This window comes from Cystoisospora suis (genome assembly GCF_002600585.1).
Source record: "Cystoisospora suis strain Wien I chromosome Unknown contig_6333, whole genome shotgun sequence".
Classification (NCBI taxonomy): Eukaryota; Apicomplexa; class Conoidasida; order Eucoccidiorida; family Sarcocystidae; genus Cystoisospora; species Cystoisospora suis.
The window spans coordinates 4808-5153 of record NW_027159122.1 but is presented as its reverse complement, the minus strand read 5'-3'; the positions used below and the strand labels follow the sequence as shown (position 1 = coordinate 5153).

At 45.1% G+C, this 346-nt stretch overlaps 1 protein-coding gene across 1 annotated transcript in view; it reads left to right on the top strand.

The window, feature by feature from the left end:
* Positions 1-8: 8 nt before the first annotated feature.
* Positions 9-346, top strand: part of CSUI_009924 (smc n terminal domain-containing protein) — a 3312-nt gene continuing 2974 nt past the window's right edge. The window contains exon 1 of the mRNA XM_068070033.1: positions 9-346. This exon is cut by the window's right edge and continues 372 nt beyond it. The gene's annotated coding sequence lies outside the window, so the exon portion shown is untranslated.

The following is a 346-nucleotide window of genomic DNA, read 5'->3' as shown; positions in this document are numbered from 1 at the left end:
TTCTGTGTGAGTGGACCTGTCTCTTAAGAGTCACCCGGGAATTTGGATATGTGGAGTGAATGAAAGAGAGAAAGAGAAATAAAGAGAAGAAAGGAGAATGTCTGATCTTCAGTGATTAGGTTTCCTTTTCAGGTTCTTCAACAGTCTCTTCTTCCTGATAGCGCGGTCGGCTGTTTTCAAGAAGATGAGACAGGAGGAGAGAACGAGAGAAGCCGAAGGAAGACGAGGCGTTCTTCTACTTCTTCTTTTAACAAGAAAGAACCAAAGTCAGATGTCTCTCGGGGTGCTTCAACGAGACAAGCACCTGAACGAGAGACAGGAACAGGAGCAGGAGAAGAAGAAGAAG